Source organism: Hyla sarda, chromosome 1 (assembly GCF_029499605.1).
Source record: "Hyla sarda isolate aHylSar1 chromosome 1, aHylSar1.hap1, whole genome shotgun sequence".
Lineage (NCBI taxonomy): Eukaryota > Metazoa > Chordata > Amphibia > Anura > Hylidae > Hyla > Hyla sarda.
In genome coordinates, this window is record NC_079189.1 from 319437569 (window position 1) to 319459858 (window position 22290).

The 22290-nt window shown below is 43.6% G+C and overlaps 1 protein-coding gene and 1 long non-coding RNA gene across 6 annotated transcripts in view; one reads left to right on the forward strand and one right to left on the reverse strand.

Moving 5' to 3' along the window:
* CORO2A (coronin 2A) overlaps nt 1-22290 on the forward strand; it is a 179944-nt gene that overhangs the window by 38571 nt on the left and 119083 nt on the right. The gene's annotated exons all lie outside the window — the stretch shown is intronic.
* The window catches only part of LOC130272866 (uncharacterized), a 53313-nt gene that overhangs the window by 29294 nt on the left and 1729 nt on the right, over nt 1-22290 (reverse strand). For 3 of the 4 annotated variants that reach the window (XR_008843770.1, XR_008843769.1, XR_008843768.1), the window contains exon 1: nt 14936-15009. The exons of the other annotated variant lie outside the window; for it this stretch is intronic. This is a non-coding gene — a long non-coding RNA (uncharacterized LOC130272866). Of the gene's footprint in view, nt 1-14935; nt 15010-22290 lie in introns of those variants that run through there. 4 annotated transcript variants of the gene reach the window in all.

Genomic DNA, 22290 nt, shown 5'->3' on the forward strand with positions numbered 1-22290 from the left:
GGTTGCGCCATACATTTTATGATATAATGAGTTATGTCATTACAAAGGACAACTGGTCGCGCAAAAAACAAGCCCTCATACTAGTCTGTGGATTAAAATATAAAAGAGTTATGATTTTTTGAAGGCGAGGAGGAAAAAATGAAAACGTAAAAATTAAATTGTCTGAGTCCTTAAGGGGTTAAGTGGTTAAGATAACAATTACATGTTATATTTATTTTGCAGGTCAATAGGATTAAAATGATACCCATGTTCACATAGCTTTTCTATTATTGTACTGCTTTTTAAAAACTTGTATCTTGGGGGCCCAATCAGGTCCTGTCAGAGAATGGTGAGATTGTCGTCCTCAGTCATTAGTCTATGAAGTGAGCGCAGCAGCTCCTACACTTGATTCATAGTCTGAATGCCACTCGGGACATAAATGAACGTCCTAGTGTGTTAAGTACCAGGGCACTAGGATGTACATTTACGTCCAATGTTCTTAAGGGTACGTCTACAGGGGATTTGCTGAGAGTTTTTCGCTGCTGAAAATCTGTAGCAGACTTCGGGCTCATTTACAGGAGCAGATTTTCTGCTGCAGATTTGCTTCAGTAGATTTTGCTACCCATTGAAGTCAATGGGCAGAAAAATCTGCAGCAGATCTGCAGTAGAAAATACACGTGTGAATGCACCCTAAAATGGGATCTGCTGCGGATATCTTGCTCAAAATCTTCCCAAGGGTAGGTTCACACATACAGGATCTGCTGCTTTTTTTCTGCAGCTGATTTTGCTACCCATTAAAGTTAATGGGTAGCAAAATCAACTGCAAAAAATATGCAGCAGATACTGTACATGTGAACGTGCCCTAAGTCTAAGTTTCCACTTTGGTTTTTTTTCTGGCAGTTTTTGGAGATCTACCACTGTAGTATTTGAGCCAAAGTCAGAAGTGGATCCATAAGGGAGGAGAAGTGTAAGTCCTTCCTTTATATGTCCTATTCCTTCTGAATCCACTTCTGGCTTTGGCTCAAAAACTGCCAGAAGAAAAAACCCAAGTGGAATCCTAGCCTAAAGGGGTATTTCCATCTGGGAGGAGGCCTCACAGTCGAGAGAGGTGCGAGACCTGCATCCTTGGAATATGCCATTAATGTCCAAATGGGAATTTCCCTTTTCGTTTTTGTTTGCAGTTGTACCAATAGGCTTCATGCTAGGCAGTGCTGGGAGTTGTAGTTTTGCAACATCTGGAGGTCCGCAGGTTGAAGACCACTGGTATAGAGTATTGTATTGTATGTGATACAGAAACAGCTGTATTCCATCGGTCTTCTGAACAAAGGAGATCTGAGCTTCCTGGAGGGATCTGTTCTATAATGATGTCATCACCGGAATAATGTAACACTGTAATTCACATGAAGTCAGGTGACACAAGACAGACAACTTCCTGTGACACAGTTTATTGCTGTCATTTTCTGGTTGTCAGACTGGTGGTCACATCATCCAGTTACAGTAATGAATTGTATAGATGCAGCCTAGTTGTGATAGAACAGATTGAACCACATAAGTAATGGTGGTGCGTGTACATTACATGGGGGAAAACAAACCGCATAAAATGGAGTGCTTCTTTAAAACTTTATTGCTTTGCTATTGCTAATGTCTGTGTGACCTATTACAATGGTAAGAATTTATCTTCATATCACTTTCTTCAAGTTGTGTATTTCTGTGAAATTGTTTAATAACATGTTCGATCTTGAGAATCTCTACTACGGTTCATATGATAAGAAGACACTGTCTTTGGACACTAAATAAACTTGTCTTGTACTGAAAATAGTTCTTATTATAGATCAGATATAGATCTTATTATGCCACCATTCTCTTAAAGGGGTACTCCCGTGGAAAACTTTTTTTTTAAGTCAACTGGTGCCAAAAAATTAAACAGATTTGTAAATCACTTCTATTAAAAAATCTTAATCCTTCCAGTACTTTTTAGGGGCTGTATACTAAAGAGATATCCAAAAAAGAAATGCATTTCCTCTGATGTCATGACCACAGTGCTCTCTGCTGACCTCTGCTGTCCATTTTAGGAACTGTCCAGAGCAGGAAAAAATCCCCATAGCAAGCATATGCTGCTCTGGACAGTTCCTAAAATGGACAGCAGAGGTCAGCAGAGAGCCCTGTGGTCATGACATCAGAGGAAATGCATTTCTTTTTTGGATTTTTCTTTAGTATACAGCCCCTAAAAAGTACTGGAAGGATTAAGATTTTTTAATAGAAGTAATGTACAAATCTGTTTAACTTTCTGGCACCAGTTGATTTAAAAAAAAAAAAGTTTTCCACGGGAGTACCCCTTTTTAAAAGGTATTTAAAGCACCCATTCAAATAGGGGAGATATGAACAAGCTGCAGAAAACCGTGATTTCATATCTAAAGTCTACAAGTATAAGTCTGTATACTGCACATTCCTGCTAACATGACTGCATTTACCATACATAACTACTTTATGTATATTTTTATCAGATGTACTGCTATGATAAGATAACTCCCATGCAATAAGAGGTAGGTCTCAAATTGTATTTCCTCATTGCAAAGCCAGTGAAGTGTTTGTACAGTAAGGAAATAGCCTGAACTAATCCAAGGGGAATAGAGGAATATAGCTCGGAAACCTGGCATGTAAGGGATTCTGTAGTCAAGAGGAATAATACCTTATTTTATGTCATTAATACTATCAAATGGCTTTTCACGATGTGCCACAGATTAAAGCTTTAGAGGTAAGTGGTATGTGTGGGTCACTCCTGACATGTGGAAATGCTGCTTGTACACCCTTCCTCTTAGTGTTAATAATAATACCCCTTACATTATAAAGTAGTCATTTTGCTCTCATTGCTTTGCTGGTGTAATTCAGTGATATTATGGTTTTTTATTGTGTAAAGACATAATTGTATAGTGTAATACATCTCATATTAAAGGGGTATTCCGGTGCTTAGACATCTTATCCCCTATCCAAAGGATAGGGGATAAGATGCCTGATCGTGGGAGTCCCGCCGCTGGGGAACCCCGTGATCTTGCACGCCGCACCCCGTTTATAATCAGTCCCCGGAGCTATCACGCCCCCTCCCATAGTCTTGCATTGAGGGGCGGAGCGAACACGCTCCGGGGACTGATTATAACCGGGGTGCGGCGTGCAAGATCACGGAGGTCCCCAGTGGCAGGACTCCCGCGATCAGGCATCTTATCCCCTATCCTTTGGATAGGGGATAAGATGTCTAAGCACCGGAGAACCCCTTTAATGACTGAAATTCTTGCACTTTGATTTTAATAGCGCCTCCAAAATGCTTGGTATGCATGTCTTAAATTACCTGTGTAGTTCAGTCTTCTAAAATGTTAATTTGTTGGTTTCTATGGAATCTTTGTACTGCAATGTAAAACAAGCCATGAGATCTAAGCATTTATAACCTTTGGACTGTTCACTGTACCTTCATAACTAAGTTTATTGGTAGAGGCCTATAATTAAATTACATTTGTAGCACCTATAAAAATGCCTTGGGCATAGTCCATTGGCAGAGATCTGTGTAAATACATTAGATTATTGGGATATGTTATTGAGCATTGTTTTCTGTATGCAAACATTATATTACAGTAGGGGCGTTGCTAGTTGTGGTGCTGTAGGATAGGGGTTAAAGCACCAGGTCTTGCATCCATACCCCCGCGTCTTACCTCAGGCTCGCTTGCTAATGGGGAATCCAGGACACTTGCCTGGGTCCCCAGGTGAGCTAGCACCACTTTCAGCTGGATGCGCACACATGCATACCAGTAAAAACTGCATGTCAGTGTAAACCGCAGGAAGTGTCAGACCTGCGACTTACACTGACAGGAGACAGTGTCCTCTGCCCGCACTCAGGAGGAAGAAGGACACAGCCTGTGTGTTCTGCAAGGGAGATCGCAGTGTTGGGCGGGATGCAAGTATGCCTTTTTTTTACTTGGCACAAAGAGACAGGGGTGTGGAAATAAAAAAAAAAACTACTTGCCCAAGGGACTAAAGCGGAACACAATCTACTTGTCCCTCAAGAAAAACCACTTGTCCTGGTAGACAAAATAATTTCGACCAAAATAGTCTGATCCCCCCCCACTAGACCACCAGGGATGGATATAAGATACCTTTAGACACTGCTGGTAGCTTAGACAGCGGTGATCTAATGGTTTAATAGCGGCCACGGTGATCGCAGCATGCTTGGCTATTAGCGGAGGGAGAGCTGTAGCTCCTCTTACACCCCAGACAAGCCCAGAAAAGTCTAGATATAACTTTTTGATCACCATAAAAAATTTCTAATATGAAGTGACCAAAAATGAGCAATTCTGGACTATTTTTTACATTTACACCGTTCACCGTACGATTTAATTAACATCATATTTTAATAGTCTGGACATTTCCACATGCAGCGATACCACTTATGTTTATTTTTGTACATTATTTTTATTTAAAGAAAATTGGAAACTTTTATTAGGAAAGGGGCTTATTCACATATATACGCACTTTTTAAGATATTTTCATCACTATTTTTCAGTCTTCATATGGACTTATGTGTTACTGGGGGGGGGGGGGGGTTCTGCTTCTCCAGTTTATTTGGTGCATTTGTGTCAGAAAATGCTGGAAGTTGCATTTAGTTCGTAGATAACTACAACTCTCAGCATGCCCTGATACAGCCTATGGTTGTGTGGGTGTTGCAGCATGTTGCACTGTATAGTAGGACAGTTAAGGTTATTGTGTAACATGCTGGGAGTTGTAGTTTTGGTTTGTGTCAGCTGCAGAGACATAGGCTGTGTCAGGGAATACTGGGAACTGCAGTTAGTAACTACAACACCCAGCATGCCCTGATGCAGCCTATGGCTCTGCAGCTGACCCGAACCAAAACTACAACTCCCAGCATGTTACACTTTATAGTTCTACAGTTTAGGTTATGGTGTAACATGCTGGGAGTTGTAGTTTTGGTTCGGGTGTGTTTGCGTGCAACCGTGGGGCTCTTGGTCGGCGGGAGAGTATGAATTCTGGGGGTGCAATTTAGTGCAGGGGCCTGAAACCACTAAAAATAAATAAAATTAGATGGCACAACTGGCAGCGGCAGTGCCCCCCCCCCCCCCCCCCACATCATACGTTACATACACACATCACAGATACATCATACACATATACACCATACATATGCACACATCATACATACACCCACCACTGCCCCCCACACATCATATATTACATACACACATCACACATACACTCACACTATACATATACACACACATCATACATACACGGCTGCCCACCCCACATCATACACACATTATCCATTACATACACATCACACATAGACAGACATCATACACACATTATACATTACATACACATCACAAATAGACAGACATCATACACACATTATACACTATACACACATCACATATAGACATTATACATTACACACACATCACACATAGACATTATACATTACACACACATCACACATAGACATTATACATTACACACACAACACACATAGACATTATACATTACACACACAACACACATAGACATTATACACACATTATACATTACACACACATCACACATACATATACAACCACCCTTCCTGTCCCCGCCGCCTGCATTCTCGGCCTCCTCACCTGAGCCGCCATGAGTGGACATCAGAGCTGTAGTCCCAGCCGGTGTGAGGTTACATGGGTTTGAAAATCTCCCCTCACACCGGACGTCCTCTCTTCTCCCTCCCCCCCCCCCCCCCCCCCGTTCTGTGTTTTCCCTGTGCAAACATGCAGCCTCCCCATGGTGGATTAGGTCCTGTGAAGAAAGAGAAGGGGGAGGGATAGAGCTGTGTGCCGAGCTGTGGACATCCTTTCTCTCCCCCTGTCTTCTTGTGTTCTGTGTAGCTGCGTCCTCCATCCTCCGGGAGAATTAGATAAGGGGGCGTGGCTCAATTATGTAATGTGAACATGCAACCTCAGACTCTGCAGTCAGCTGGGGGCCCCCGCTGCACCCTCCATACACTCTGAACGCCGGCGTGAGGTGTAGACTTGCATCGGCCCCTGCGCCTCACACCGGCAGTAAAGAAAAATAAGGGGGAAGTCGGTCTGTCCCTGCTCGCCCGATACAGGGCTAAATCTATAAACAATTCACCTGCCCGGCGCCCAAAACTACTTGTCCCGGGCGTCGGGCGATATAATTTCCACATCCCTGAGAGAGGAACATATCTGGCTACTACCGGTCTACCTACTTGCCCAATAGATGGGAAGATTGTGTAGAGGTAGAGACTGCACTGAAAAAATGCTGAGTGTAAGATGTTTGTCCTGCAGATGCTGATGTGATGAGTTTTGGCTAGAAAAGTCAACTTAGTGCCCTGAGCCAAATGGAGAAGAAAAGGAAATAGGACAAATGCAATTAGAGATTATGTCACCTGTGAGTTACTGTAACTGTAATCACTTACTTAGTATACAGTTTCTGTGTACAGTTGGTATCTACCTCTGTATGGTTGGTATGTGGGAATATTGGTCTTTTGCATAGTGGATTTTATTCACTAACTATATAGTAGTATGTGGTAATTAGTGGTGGTATTATTTTCCCTTGTCCCTTTCTGGTAACACAGAAAACTAGCAATGTGCACCTGTGCACGTATTTCATTTTGTTTAGAGTTGCTGACCATTTTAGTTTTTTTGTACTGACATTATTAGTATTATTTATTATGTAAATATAGTCAAATATGTGGTGATAATATTCCTCCTTGTATGCTGGTATTTTTGGTAATATTAGTTCCAGTATACAAGAATATATAAGAGTTGGTAACAGTCCGCTGATAATATATATGGTGATAATGGCCCTGATTTACTATTATAAACTCGACATGTTTTGTTTGGTTGTGCGCCAGATTCTGTACAACTATCTTTTAGGGGTACTATCTAATTCATAAACATTACATATATTATATGATGTTAACATTACATTTATATTATTACTTTTCTTTTTACTTGGAATAATTTTTTTTTAAACTATACGTGAGCTCTCAGCATGTACAGGCTACCTGAATATGTACAGGTTTGTAAGGGTGATAGAAGTGTGGTTGCAGCAATCACACTCCTATTACAGTGTGTACATGCGGAGATCTGAGTGTGATAGGAGTGTGATTGCTGCAACCACATTGTACTGTTGCCGCGTGTATTAATAGACTCTAGGCTCTAGACCCCAGTCTTTTGGAGACTTGGCAACACCTCTGCTTGACAAGAGAAATAGAAAGATGATTTTAAATATGGTCCATACAAGTAGATTTTTATTTACTAGCTACTGTATTGTCATGTTTGTTCTGGACACTTATTGCCCCTGAGGTACTGATATGTCATCAGAAGTTCAAAATCGGCTGCCATGTTTGAATCGGTATGGACCCCATTCAAACCAATGGCCCAAACGTAATGATTTAGTGAGTGTTCGTGTCATTTTCAGTGTGTATACAAGTTTTGGCTGGGTTTTGAAAAGTGTGGTCTGCCAAGTTTTTCAGTTAGAGGCAAAACTCTGGTGAACTCGGAAAAGGACCTGAACTTAGTCACTGGCTTACTACTTTGGGGTCATTGGTTTGGATGGGGCCCATGCTGATCAGCACACAAATACATTGGCTGCAGATTTTGAGCTTATGTCAATCTGGCCTAAGCATTTATATTGATTGGGAGGTTAATATAATACAGCATAATTTATTAAACCCTGGAAAAATTTGTAAATATTTGTAGCCCACCCTAAGCGGTATGGTATTATCTATACCTGAAAGCTGTATAAAAGTAGCAAATTTTTGCTAAATAGTGTGTGACCAAGAAGTGCAGATGAGCCCATTTCTTTATATATATATTTTTTAGAGCAATTTTATATATTTAACCTGTTAAGGATGCAAGACTTACAGGTACGCCCTTGCGTCCCGTTCCTTAAAGGGGTACTCCAGTAGAAAACATTTTTTTTTTTAAATCAACTGGTGCCATAAAGTTAAACATATTTGTAAATTACTTCTATTAAAAATCTCAATCCTTCCAGTACTTATCAGCTGCTATATGCCCCACAGGAAGTTCTTTTCTTTTTGAATTTCCTTTCTGTCTGACCACAGTACTCTCTGCTGCAACCTCTGTCCATAATAGGAACTGTCCAGAGCAGGATAGATTTGCTATGGGGATTTTCTCCTACTCTGGACAGTTCCTAAAATGGACAGAGTTGTCAGCAGAGAGCACTGTGGTCAGACAGAGAGGAAATTCAAAAAGAAAAGTACTTCCTGTGGAGCAAATAGCAGCTATTAAGTACTGGAAGGATTACAAAATTTTAATAGAAGTAATTTACAAATATGTTTAACTTTCTGGCAAAACTTGATTTAAAAAAAATAAATAAATAATGTTTTCCAGTGGAGTACCCCTTTAACCCCAGGCCATTTTACACCTTAGGACCAGAGCGTTTTTTGCACATCTGACCACTGTCACTTTAAACATTAATAACTCTGGAATGCTTTTAGTTATCATTCTGATTCCGAGATTGTTTTGTCGTGACATATTCTACTTTAACATAGTGGTAACTTGCATCCTTTCTTGGTGAAAAATCCCAAAATTTGATGAAAAAATTTGAAAATTTTGCATTTTTCTAACTTTGAAGCTCTCTGCTTGTAAGGAAAATGGATATTCCAAATAAATTTTTTTTATTCACACATACAATATGTCTACTTTATGTTTGCATCATAAAATTGATGTGTTTTTACTTTTGGAAGACACCAGAGGGCTTCAAAGTTCAGCAGAAATTTTCAAATTTTTCACAAAATTTTCAAACTCACTATTTTTCAGGGACCAGTTCAGGTTTGAAGTGGATTTGAAGGGTCTTAATCTTAGAAATACCCCACAAATGACCCCATTATAAAAACTGCATCCCCAAAGTATTCAAAATGACATTCAGTCAGCGTTTTAACCCTTTAGGTGTTTTACAGGAATAGCAGCAAAGTGAAGGAGAAAATTCACAATCTTCATTTTTTACACTGGCATGTTCTTGTAGACCCATTTTTTTTTATTTTTACAAGGGGTAAAAGGAGAAAATGTATACTTATATTTGTAGCCCAATTTCTCTAAAGTAAGCACATACCTCATATGTCTATGTAAATTGTTTGGCGGGCGCAGTAGAGGGCTCAGAAGCGAAGGAGCGACAAGGGGATTTTGGAGAGTACGTTTTTCTGAAATGTTTTTCGGGGGGTATGTCGCATTTAGGAAGCCTCTATGGTGCCAGAACAGCAACAAAAAAAAAAACACATGCCATACCATTTTGGAAACTAGACCCCTCGGGGAACGTAACAAGGAATTAAGTGAGCCTTAATACCCCACAGGTGTTTCACGACTTTTGCATATGTAAAAAAAAATAATAATTGTTTTCACTAAAATGTGTTTCCCCTTAAATTTCAATATTTTGCAAGGGTTAATAGTAGAAAAGACCCCCCCAAAATTATGAAGTATGGAGGTACCCCAAAAGTTGACCTGAAGTGCACTACGGGCGAACTACAATGCTCAGAAGAGAAGGAGTAATATTTGGCTTTTTGAGAACAAATTTTGCTAGGGGGGCATGTCGCATTTAGGAAGCCCCTATGGTGCCAGGACAGCAAAAAAAAAAAAAAAAAAACCACATGGCATACCCTTTTGCAAACTAGACCCCTTGAGGAACGTAACAAGGAATTAAGTGAGCCTTAATACCCCACAGGGGTTTCACAACTTTTGCATATGTAAAAAAAAAGAAATAATAATAAATAATTTTCACTAAAATGTGTGTTTCCCCCCCAAACTTCACATTTTTGCAAGGGTTAATAGCAGAAAAGACCCCCCAAAATTTGTAACCCCATCTCTTCTGAGTATGAAGGTACCCCATAAGTGGACGTCAAGTGCACTACGGGCGAACTACAATGCTCAGAAGAGGAGTCACATTTGCAAACTTTGCTGAAATGGGGGTGACATGTCGCATTTAGGAAGCCCCTATGGTGTCAGGACAGCAAAAAAAAAAAAACACATGGCATACCATTTTGGAAACTAGACCCCTTGAGGAACGAAACAAGGGGTAAAGTAAGCCTTAATACCCCACAGGGGTTTCACAACTTTTTCATATGTAAAAAATATATATTTTTTTCCACTAAAATGTGGGTTTTCCCCCCAAATTTTACATTCTTACAAGGGTTAATAGCAGAAAAGACCCCCCAAAATTTTTTAATACATTTCTTTGGAATAAGGACATACCTTAATTTTTGATGATTTTCGCTCCACGGGTGCACACCAGGTCTTGGAGTGGGAGTTTAGTCAGGGGCCTTGAGCTTATTATAGCAGCCAGGATGTGGGACCCCCCCTCAAGGAGCGTTAATGGGGGGAGCACTGAGCCCTAAAATAGGGGAACACTATGGGGGACAACGGGCCGTAACTGGGGTAGACAGGTGGGGTACAGAGGCCCGTAATATGGGGTACAGTGGGCCAGAAAACTATCTAAATCATAAAATAATAAAACCGGATATGTTCCCAGAATGATGACCCAGAGCATAGCCAAACTAAAAAAAATATGCCCGCCCCAAACCCTATGCTCTGAATCATCATTCTGGAAATGTGATGTGTGTGGCCGTCCCTAACCTGTTGCCTCAAATGCGCACCCGCTCAGGTGGAGCGAGAGCGCTGCGCATTTGAGGCGACATAAAAAAGTCCCTGATGGTAGTGACCTATGACCCATTTTTAAAAAAAACACCCCCAGAGGTCATTTCGTTTTTGTTTTTTTTTCTGTTTTTTTTGGGCAATTTAGTTATTTTATGAGGGTTATATTTTGGAATGTACTCTGGACTTGGTACATTGGTCAAATTATGGAAAATTCTAATGAAAAGGGAAAATGTAGTGCTCCATGGAAGTGTGATACTCCCTGAAGCAGCCTATGCAGAGGCCCGGATTATCTGGGCAAGTGTCACACTGATACCTGGTGTCCTTCAGCATCCCCTTCCTGTAACACACTCTGCATTTTTTCTGGGATCGCTCCTTCCTTCCAGTGGGGGGGATGTCTCCTGGAAAGTGTTGGCCTGGGACGATCCTGGCGCCTATAACTCCAGACCCTTGGGAAGTCTGGCCTGACCTTTCCCGGTCAGCAAAGATCAGGAACCTTAGGACTTCTTCTTGGTACTGGAGGAATGTCCCTGTGTTGCCAGCGTACTGGGATAGTACAAAAGCGTTGTACATGGCAACCTGTACCAAGTAGACTGCAACTTTTTTGTACCTTGCCCATGTTTTCCGCATGGCGTTATATGGCTTGAGGACTTGATCTGAGAGATCAACTCCCCCCACATACCGATTGTAGTCCAGAATACAATCGGGCTTGAGGACCGGTCCCACGGTACCTCGCACAGGGACAGGGGTGCTGCCATTCCCATGGATAGTGGTGAGCATAAGGACATCCCTATTATCCTTATACTTCACCAACAGGTTACCATGGGTCAGGGCACGGGACTCACCCTTGGGGATAGGCGTCTTAACAAAATTTAGAGGGAGGCCTCTCTGGTTCTTCCGCACGGTCCCACAAGCGGACGTGGATCTGGCGGAAAGGGATTTGAACAGAGGGATGCTGGTATAAAAGTTATCCACGTACACGTAGAAACCCTTATCCAGCAATGGGTGCACAAGGTCCCAAACGAGTTTCCTGCTAACACCCAGAGTGGGGGGGACATTCTGGGGTATCAATACGGGAATCTCGTCCCTCATATACTCTAAACCTGCAAGTGTACCCGGAGGTACTCTCGCAGAGTTTGTAGAGTTTCACGCCTTACCGCGCCCGCTTCAAGGGAATGTACTGGCGGAAGATGAGTCTCCCCTTAAAACTGATGAGAAACTCATCTACCGAGAGGTCCCTGAGCGGTACATAGGCCTCCAAAAATATGGCCCCACTTTGTAAAGCCTGTCATGGGCGGCATCACCTCGGGGCGGACATGCAGACATTTCCGAATCGCCTCGAACCGGTTCCGTGTCATCGCCATAATTTAAAGTGGGGTCTGGTAGAGGACGTCCCCGCTCCAGTAATGACGAGCACTTGGTTTTTTGACCAGGCCCATATGCAGCGTGAGGCCCCAAAATGTTCTCATTTCCGCTGCATCAATGGTGCGCCATTCATTGGGCCTGACCAAAAAGGAATCGGGGTGGTGGGCAATAAACTGCTGGGCATACAAGTTCGTTTGCTCCACCATGTGATTGACCAGGCTGTCACTGAAAAAAAACTTTAAAAAGTCCAGATCAGTGAAGCCAGCATGGTCAATCCGGATTCCTGAGTCGCCAACTAACTCAGAAATCTGTGGCTGATAACCCTCTGGGGGGCTCCAGACAGGGTCACTGTAAGGGGGCTCCGGTGCACTTGTCTGGGGGGCCGGACTCCTATTACGAGCGGCATTGCCACTCGTACTAGTGTCGGCCACTGGGTCACTCTCATGGGGGGTGCGTGGCCTCGCCTGGCGGCGTCTCTGCCGCCGTACAGGGGACTCATCATCACTACCAGATGGTGAGGAGGGCGAGGAAGAACACAAAAAAGTTGGATCTTCCTCGCCCTCACTGGCAGATTCGGTGTCGGAGGCTAATAAAGTTTAAGCCTCCGCTGCCGAAAATGCCCGGCGGGCAATCGCCTTTTTTCTGCAGTGGCGGGGGGGTGGGGGGGGGGGGGTAGGTAAAGAGAGAGAATGTACTGTGTGGTGCTTGGTGTAAAAAGTGTACAACAGTAATAATAAAAAAATAAGCTGCGACCCCCCCCCCCCCCCCCAAAAAAAAAAAGGGGTGGCAAACGCAGCTCCCTGAACCCCCAATAGGACCCGGGGTAAGGGATCAGACCCTGATAGGACCCTGGGGGACCTATTAGGGGGTCAGGGGGGGATTTTTTTTTATAAAAAAAAAAAGCTGCGGCCCCCCCAAAAAAGGGGATGGCGCACGCAGCTCCCTGAACCCCTAATAGGACCCGGAGTCAGGGATCAGACCCTGATAGGACCCTGGGGACCTATTAGGGGGCTGGGGGGGGATTTTTTTTTTTTTACTTTTATTTAACTTTTTTAACCTATTAAACTCCTACCTGTCCCTATTCTAAGGCTCCTGAGGGGGCTCCGGAGCTCCGAGGGGATCCACGGCTTATTCTCACTGCTGCACCCGCTGACTGAACGAAGAGAGCGGGTGCAGCAGCGGGTAGGGCCCGTTAACCCCTCCTCTGCCACGCTACTATTGGCCGGACGATCGCCGGCCAATAGCAGTGTTGCTGGGGCGGTGACAGTATTGTCAACGGCAGGTGATTGGCGGTGTACTGTACACCGCCGATCACCATTTATTTCCAGGTCATCGGGTCACAAGTGACCTGAATGACCTGAATCTCCGGCGATCGCCGACATGCGGGGGTCCCGGGACCCCCCTCGGCATTTGCACGGCATGCCTGCTGAAAGATTTCAGCAGGAATGCCGTTCCGATCGCTGCCAGGCGCGCGGCAGAGATCGGAGAAACAGCAGGACGTCTGGTCCCATTATACACCCTGGTCCCATTACCGGGGTTTAAAGCGTGCTCACGATCTGAGCACGCTTCAAACACAGTGGGTCCTGACTGCTATCAGCAGCCAGAACCCAGGGTTAATGCCGGGCATCACCGATCGGGCCGATGCCTGGCAAAATCTAGAATGAAAGTAAAACCATCCTGGCAGCTCAGCGGAGCTGATCGGGACCATCGCAATGAAATAACAATGTCCCGATCAGCTGAGAGGATGGCGGGAGGGTCCTTACCTGCTGGAGCAGCAGAGCACCGATAACACTGATCAATATGGCATAGCATTGAACAGTGTATGCAATCCAAAGATTGCATGGTATAGCCCCCTATGGGGCTAAAAAAAGTAACTTCATATACCATAAAAAATGTAATAAAAAGCGATCAAAATGTCCCATAAAAACAAAAATAGTACCGATTAAAAACTACAGACAATGGCAAAAAAATTTGCCCTCAAATAGCCCCATATGTGGAAAAATAAAGTTATAGTGGTCAGAAGATGACAATTTTAAACATACTAATTTTGGTGCATGTAGTCTTATTTTATTTTACTACTTTAAAAAAAATTATAAAACCTACATAAATTGGGTATCCTTGTCACCGTATAGACCTACAGAGTAAACACACAGTGTCATTTTTACAGAAAAGTGCACTGCGTAGAAACGGAAGCCCTAAAAAGTTACAAAATGGTGTGTTTTTTTTTATTTCACCTCACAAATAAGTTAGTTTTTGTTTTGCCATAGATTGTTATAAAATAAGTGATGTCAATACAAAGTACAATTGGTGACGCAAAAAACAAGCCCTTATATGGGTCTTTAGGTGCAAAATAGAAAGAGTTATGAGTCCTTAAGGTGAAAATGGGCTGATTCCTTAAAGGTTTAAAGAGGAATTCTGAATGCACAAGATTTTTTAAATTGTGCTGGGGCCACTATGGAAAAATATTTGTACTTTCCTACCTAGCTCCCTCGGACCTCCCCCTGTGATATCTTCCAGCCCCACAACTCATAGTGGCCCCGAATAATATCAAACTTTAATATGAGTTTAGGATAATAAAATGTATTTGGATCAAATAAAATAAAAAATCCTTTCAAAGTAGTAAATAAAGATCAGTAGTGGTCATTAAGCATGGGCTGCAGGGGGACACGTTAGTCGTCCGAAACTGAATCTGACGTATAGAATCTTTTTAGTTTTGTTTGACAAAATTAGTTCTACTTTCTATGTATTCTGTTTGCCTGGAAAAGATGGATACTGACCAAGGAGATCTCAGACTTTTGTCCTGGCCTGACTAAATGAATCGACTGCACATCCATTAAACTATGTTTTGCTCTCCTCTGTTCTCACCATCTATTCAATGTTTAAGTGCCCATTTAAGCAACAAAAATATAATTTGAGTTGGTCACCTGTGCTTTGTAATCCTGTAGAAATATCAGCTCTTTTATATGTAGATACAGAAGTTACTTTGCTTGTGGTACCTGTTAGAATAAAAAGAGTAAAAGGACTTTTAAAGAACAGAAGGAAGGTGTATGAAGGTGTCATTACATAGACCCCCTTTATATCTTAAAGTAAACATGTTTAATGTACATTGGTCCATGTAAATGACTTCATGGCTGGTACTTGTACACACAGAGGGTAAATGAAAGACATGTTATTTGCTGAAGGAGTAGAAATGCATACACATTTTTTGTTTAACCCCTTAACGTCATATGACTGATAATGGTCATGGTGCTGTTAAGGTGTCTGAAAAGGGCTTGCAAGTCAATCTTGTTTCATACCCGGTGCCTGTCAGCTGCATTCTGTAGTAGACAGCCAAAGGCTTTGTAAGAAGATCACCTATTGAATGAATCCCCTAGAGCAGTTGTTCCCAATCTTCCTAATGCCACGACCCTTCTATATAATTCCTTATGTTGTGGTGAACCCCAACCATAAAACTATTTTCGTTGCTACTTCATAACTGTAATTTAGCTACTGTTATGAATCGGTAGGCAGCAGTTCCCCCACAGTAGGTATAGGCAGCAGAGTTCCCCCACAGTAGGTATAGGCAGCAGAGTTCACCTCACAGTATGTATAGGCAGCAGAGATCCCCCATATTAGGAATAGGCAGCAGAGTTCCCCCACATTAGGTATAGACAGCAGAGTCCTGGTTTCGCAGCATATGGAAAAATGAAGGATGTAATTGCAAAGTACAGTTGGTCTCACATAAAACAAGCTCTCATATGAGTCTTTAGATCAGGGGTCTCAAACTCAAATTATCTGGGGGCCACTGGAGGTAGAGGCTGGGCCGCATGCACCCCTCACATATAATGCCCCCATCATGTGCCCTTCACATATAATGCCCCCTTCAGGCCCCCAGATACATATGACCCATCAGGTAGGGCTCCCCAGTAGGTACACAGGCCCCCATATATACATATATATGACCCCCATCTGGTAGGGCTTCCCAGTAGGTACATAGGCCCCCATATAGAAATGACGCCATCAGGTAGGAATAGAGGCCCCAGATAGATATGATCCCCATCACTGATGTGGGTAATATCTATCTGGGGGCCTGTCGACCTACTGGAGAGCCCTACCTGATGATCAGGTAGGGGTTCCCAATAGGTGTACAGGCCCCCAGATAGATATTACCCCCCAGCAGGTAGGGCTCCTATTTAAACAATTATGCCCCTTAAGAAGATAGGTTAGCCCCTGGTGATAAGCAGGTTCTCCCTTATTAGGCAAGTAATTAGGAAAGTTAAGTTTCACAGCTACAGTACTGACATCTCCCTGCTGCAGCCTAACACGAGCCTTCTTTGCGAGGATGCGCGCGTTAGGTGACGTCATCACATGCGCCGCGGAGGACATCAGCGTCCCGGCTTCCTGCGCTGTGAATGAGATGATATCACAAATCGTGTGCATTCCTCCAGGAAGGCTCGTTATAGGCTGCTGCAGGGAGATATAGGTACAGTAGTAGTGTGTTCCGATGTGTGTGTGTGAAGTCTTCCGCATTTAGCGCTGCTTGCCCAAAGCAGGGCTAAATGCCTGAAGAAATCACCTGCTTGGCACCCAGGCCGCAAAATTTTGTTCCGCGGGCTTCAAATGGCCCTCGGGCCATGAGTTTGAAATGGAGAAATAAAAGTAGAAACAGTAATAAAAATAAAAATAAAAAAATAATAATTTGCCTTTACATACCAAAGACACATATAGACTATTAGGCAGCATCCAGACCACATTTTTAGTCCATGTTGGGCTGTCCCTCAGCAAAATGTCAAAGAGGTGTTGCTGAAATTTTTTTCTCATAGTTTAGCTTGTGGGCAATTCTGAAATAAATTTTAAAGAAAAAAAAAGTACTGTTTAAATCCTAGTGGAACTCAAATCAAATAGCGCGATTGCCCCACTGGAACTACTCTGAATGGCTCATGCTGCATCCATAGACTGTCACTGTTACGGCAGCACTACCAACATGGGTGGTGCTAAAGTTAAGCTTAAGATTTACTAATTCACTGACCTATAATACGATTTTTCGTCGGTGTCATTATTTTTCATTCTGGCTAATTTTGGGGCACTTTTCCTACTCCAGTGTCTATGTAGAGGCATTCAAATAACTTACATGTTGCAGATACTGCTTAACATTTTGGTGTTTTTTGACATCGTCGCAATAGAATTGCACAGGAGTGACAGGTATACATAATTTCATAAATGTGTCTGAAATCTAACTATAGCTAATTTACTGCCTGCTTTTCATTCAGAAAACTGATGTACATTTGAAAATGGTTTAACGTTTTGTCAAGAATGGTTAATAAAGATGTTGAACACAGGTGGATGGTACTCTTGAGAAGAAAATACCCGACTTGATGAAATGTTTGCCTGTGACTAGATAGGGAAGAGTTAATATGTAGTGATGTACTAAAGCAATTATGTTAACAATAGCATTAGGCAGATGCTGCTCTGTATGATGCAATGCTGCTGCACAAATGTAACTGATCCGATTTCCTGGATATAATTTGACTAGTACACGTTTTAGCCTCTGTAAACAGTTCTCTTTTATCCTTATCAGCATGCAGTTCCACTTTCTCAATGACAATGACTTTTTTTTTGTACCATTATGTTATATTTAATTTCCACCTTGTAATCCTTATTATAGGAGAGTACAGTTCTAACAATGTGACTGTTGTTTAATGACTGCCAATGAAAGGCACATTGTTAGAAATATTTCTGTGGAGAGCTTAAAGGGGTACTCCGCCCCTAGACATCTTATACCCTATCCAAAGGATAGGAGATAAGATGTCAGATCGCCGCGGTCCCGCTGCTGGGGAGCCCCTGGATCCCCGCTGCGGCACCCCGCTATCATTACAGCACAGAGCGAGTTCGCTCTGCACGTAATGACGGGCAGTACAGGGGCCGGAGCAGCGTTACGTGACGGCTCTGCCCCTCGTGACGTCACGGCCCGCCCCTTTCAATACAAGTCTATGGGAGGTGGCGTGGCGGTCATCACGCCCCCTGCCATAGACTTGGATTAAGGAGACGGGCCGTGATGTCACGAGGGGCGGAGCCATGACGTCACGCTGCTCCGTCCCCTGTATCGCCCGTCATTACGCACAGAGCGAACTCGCTCTGTGCTGTAATGACAGCGGGGTGCCGCAGCGGGGATCCCCAGCAGCGGGACCGCGGCGATCTGACATCTTATCCCCTATCCTTTGGATAGGGGATAAGATGTTTAGGGGTGGATTACCCCTTTTAATATGTTAAAAAGGGTGGCTCACTGACTAGGAATTTTGCTTTGCCGTTTGGGTGTTAAGTTTTAGCTGAGTTTATATGTTTTTCCCTTGTTTGTGTGGTCTTCCTACCACATTCCAAAAACATATCCATATTAAATTGTTGGAAATCTATAATATTGGTCCTAGTATGTGTGTTAAGATAAGGAATTTAGGTTGTATGCCCTATTGGAGACAGGAACTGGTGTGATGTGAGTCACACTACGTGAAATCCTCAGCGGGAAATCCTCTGCGTATTTTCCTATGAGCAGTCACACTCATATTTCCTATGGCATAATCAAGTAGGATTTTTCAGTTTTTTTGGTTTAAGGGAAGGGTCACACATAGCGGATATGCAGCGTATTTCACGCTGTGCAAGATCAGCTGTATAGAGGGAAACATGCTGTGTATTCTACCTGGCAGAAGCCCTGTGTGTGCAGTGCGGTTTGGATGTAGAATATGCAGCGGATTTCCCGGTGTACAGCTGATCTTGTGCAGCGTGAAATACGCTGCATATACGCTGGATGTGACCCTGCCCTTAAACCACAAAACTGAAAAATCCTACTTGATGATGCCATAGGGAATAGTTTACTATTCTTATAAAGTGAACAGAAATGGCCAGTACACAAATCATGAGCTAGTGAGTTCTGTGTTACAATCCGTTATGAAAGCAGCAGATCATTTCTCTAAACACCAAGCCTATGACCTGTAGAAAACTAAAAGCCTTTCTTGGCAAAATATGAAATTTTGTCTCATGTAGTAAAGTGACTAGAATAGTTTTTAGAATTATAGTTTGGTGTGCTAAAAGAAGGCACAGTCTTTTAGAAATGCTATTCATAGATATTTATTCTCAACACGAGATTGCTTGCGTAGGTGTAGTTTGCAGGCTGCATCTATTGTAATTTTGGTAAATGTTCAAAATAGACCAATATCAGCCATTGCTTGACACTTCCTCCCACCACTCCAGCGTCCCCTACCGTCATCTCAACAAACTGCAACATTTATTACATTCTCTACAACTATGGGACACATGGCGTCTACAACACCCCTCAGACAGAGACTACACCTTTTTTTCTAAACCACACAATACCTACAGTAGAATTGACTACTTATTTACCCCGCATTATTATCTCCCTCACCTCACTGCCACACACATTGGGAACATTTACTTGTCCGACCATGCTCCCGTTTTTGGTTCCTTTTTAATCCCCTCTCTTAATGCCCCCCAGTTTATGTGGAGACTCAACGAGTCCCTGCTAACTGACTCACTATGTCTCTCGGACCTAAGGACTACGGTTGCATATTTTGTCAATAATCATTATTCTGACTGGTCCCTCCCCCCAGTTGAGTTGAAAGCCCTGAATTGTGTCTTGAGAGGGGTATTGATCAAGCATGGGTCTCGCCTCAAGCGTGAAAAAGCGGCCAAATTGAAGCGCCTCTTTGAAACGCTAAATAAGCTGGAGGCTCTCCATAAACCTTCCCTTCAGGAATCAGTATTGAGGGACCTTGTCAAGGTTCGCCATGAGATCACTTCCCTCCTCAATGACTCCTACAGGTACTTTAAACAAAGATGCTCTCGATCCTTTTATAAATGGGGTAATAAACTGGGGAAATATCTAGCCAGACCACTGAGAGAAAGTCGAGCTACCTTGTACGTCCCCTCAATTACAACCCAGGATGGTTCTAAAAGCTACCTCACTAAAGATATCCTGAGAGCCTGCGAGGATTATTATAGAAACCTCTACAATCTCCCTCCGCCTGTTGTTCCCACCCCTTCCCTGGGTGACAGCGCTCACAATTTTTCCCGTGGAGACGAGGGAGGCCTTGGAGGCCCCATTCACAATGGAAGAGATTGAGGCAGCTATAACTAACTTGCCTTCTGGTAAAAGTCCGGGCACCGACGGCTACATGGGCAAATTTTACAAAACTCTCAAATCCGAACTGACGCCTCTGCTGTGCCGCTCTTTTAACAGTGTTGATTCACGATCAGGATTTCCCCCATCCTCCTTGAGGGCTCTCATTACTGTTATCCCCAAAGAGGGCAGAGACCCTAATCTGTGTTTGAGTTATCGTCCTATTTCACTGCTGAACGTAGATATGAAACTGTTCGCTAAACTAATTGCAGACCGTTTGGCGGCCGTCCTTGGATCCCTGATTCACCCCGATCAGTCTGGCTTTGTATGCTTGCGAGAAGCGCGAGAACACTATTCGCACATTTTCGGTCATACATCGGGCCATAGCCCGTAAATCCCCGCTTATGCTGCTCTCCCTTGACGCTGAGAAAGCGTTTGATCGGGTGAATTGGGGATTCATGGAGGCCTCTCTGGCGCAAATTGGACTGGGCCCCAACATGTTGAGCCGTATCTCGGCTCTTTATCAGGACCCGAGGGCACAGGTTCGGGTTAATGGCTCCCTCTCCTCTTCCTTTCCCATACGCAATGGCACAAGGCAGGGGTGCCTGCTCTCTCCCATTCTGTATGTTTTGTGTATGGAGCATCTTCTAAATGCTCTTCATAGCAATACGTCTATCAGTGGGCTCCGAGTGGGGGGAGAGTGACCACCTCTGTTCAGCCTTTGCAGATGACCTTCTCTTATTCATTTCATCCCCGATCACCTCATTGCCTTCTGTCATAAGCACACTACATGTATACTCCCATTACAGCTACCATAAGATTAACATGTCTAAGAGTGTAGCAATGAACGTTTCCCTTCCTGCGACGGAAGTCGCCACTGTGAGGACGGCCCACCAATTTAAATGGTCTTCTAGGTCCATCAAATACTTGGGGGTACAGGTCCCTGCAGATCTAAACGATAGCTACTCCCTCAATTTCCAGCCCCTGCTTACTATTATTGCCAGAGATTTAGCAAAGTGGACGAAAGGCACCTTTTCATGGTTGGGGTGGGCCAATGTACTTAAAATTAACATACTCTCTAGGATCTTATACCTATTCCAAGCGATTCCCATTGCCCTACCCATCACATTTTTCAAAAAGGCTTGAAGGCCTTATCCGTCCCTTTATCTGGGCGGGGCAACAGTCGAGGGTTTCCAAGACAATACTCATTAGAAGAAAATCAACTGGTGGTTTGGCAGTCCCTGACTGCAAAGCTTACTATATTGCAGCTACGCTGACTAGATTTTTGGACTTCCTCCACTGTTGTTCCTCCAAGAGATGGGTGGAGGTGGAAACGGAGGGATTGGGGGTGCGAATTGTGACCGTCCCCTGGCTTCCTGTTGGAACGTTGCCTGTCAACAGGTCTTGCCCGCTGCCTTGGGTCACTAGTGAGATGCTGACATTTTTTAAGCGCTACCTCTCCAAAACAAGTTAATTTGCTCCTGACGGACCCCTAACCCCGACCCTGGGTAACCCCCGATTCCTACAGAGACTACAGAGAACATCCTTCCTGGGGATCACTGAGGCTCCTCTACTGCCTATCTAGAGGGTATGCAACTCCGGCCTTATGAAGATTTGATTCCCACGCACCTAAGATCCCCCGCCTCTTACATGAATTACCTTCAACTCCAACATTTCATAACTTCAGAGAGGCACACATTACAACTGGCCAGACCGCTTACTCCCTTCGAACAGATGTGCGCTTCCTCCTCCCAGACTACAAGGGCTGTATCACAGATATATGGTCTACCCATGGATGACTCAGCACAGACCCCTCCAACATTCGTGGTGGCCTGGGAGGAGGAACTGCAGACCTCCTTTGCTGCAAGTGACTGGACTGCAAGTGGTGCAGCCTTCACTCTTTGTCGCAAACTGTCCATCTCCTGCAGAGCTCAAGAGACTAATTATAAGCTTCTGTCTCTATGGTATAGAGTGCCAGTGACACTATATAGAATGTTTTCCTCGACCTCTGATCTCTGCTGGAGATGTAACTCTGACCGAGGGACGATGTCGCATATTTGGTGGTCCTGCCCTCTCCTAACCCCCTTTTGGGACATAGTTGTCTCCCGGATAGAGCTGATTTCGGGAGTGAAATACGTTAAAGGAGTACTCCGGTGAAAACCTTTTTTCTTT